The sequence below is a fragment of the Belonocnema kinseyi genome, chromosome 7 (genome assembly GCF_010883055.1).
Source record: "Belonocnema kinseyi isolate 2016_QV_RU_SX_M_011 chromosome 7, B_treatae_v1, whole genome shotgun sequence".
Lineage (NCBI taxonomy): Eukaryota > Metazoa > Arthropoda > Insecta > Hymenoptera > Cynipidae > Belonocnema > Belonocnema kinseyi.
Window position 1 is genome coordinate 132,265,978 of NC_046663.1, and position 1,044 is coordinate 132,267,021.

Consider the following 1,044-nt stretch of genomic DNA (forward strand, 5'->3'; position numbering starts at 1 on the left):
TTAAAGAACAGTTAAATAATCATTAATTTAGAAAAAAAATCAAATACGCTGAAGGTTTCTGCATGTTTCAAAGAAAATAACAAAATTTGGAGCTTCTCAAGAATTTTGAAATATTAGGAAAAAAATTAAAATTTCTGGGTACATTTAAAATGATTTTTTATTTCGTAAAAGTACATGTCTCAAAGAGAGTGTTAAAAAATACTTCAAAACATTTCAAAAGATTTAAAATATTAGAAAAAATCTGGAAGCTCTTAAAACAATTTTTTGTGCAGGATTTTACAAAAATGTTAGAAAAAATGGGAATCAGTCTAAAAGGCATTTAAAAGTTCCGAAAAATTTTTCAAATAATTTAAAAAGATTTGAAATAATTTAAAAGAGAATTGATACTTTTGATGATTTTAAAATGTTTTGAAATGTTGACTTTTTATTTTTTAAAGTTACATAATTTTAAGAGGAAGTATGACAATATGACACAACTGAAAAAAAATCCGGATAGGAATGAATGAAAAATCCCAAAAAATGAAATTTCTGACACCTGAATAATAATTTTATAAAAATTGTATTAAAAAATACGTGCGCTTTGAATGACAAAAATGTTCTGCCTAAATTTTCTTCGTACCTACATAATAACATTTTTGAAACAAACTTTGCAGGATTCAATTCAACAATGATTTATATCAAAATTTATTTTTATTTTTTTTGTTTATTAATAAAAAAATTCGATTTTTTTAGTACTTTTTTATATTTTTTTCAAATACTATGCACATTTTCAAACAACATTTTTCATACAGAAATATACATTCGATTATTGTATTTTCAATAAAGAAATAATATTTAATAAACAATTTTTTAAATGTTTAAATTCATGAATTTTCTAGTTCGGATATTTTATAAGTCAGCCATTTTCTTTAGGGATTTTTCAAATTCAGTAATATTTTATTGTCCGGAATTTTATTTATTTGATTTTTCGTGAAATCTTTAATTCGACTTTTATGTTTCGGGACTTTTATCATTTCGGAAATTTTATTCTTTGGTTATTTTGCA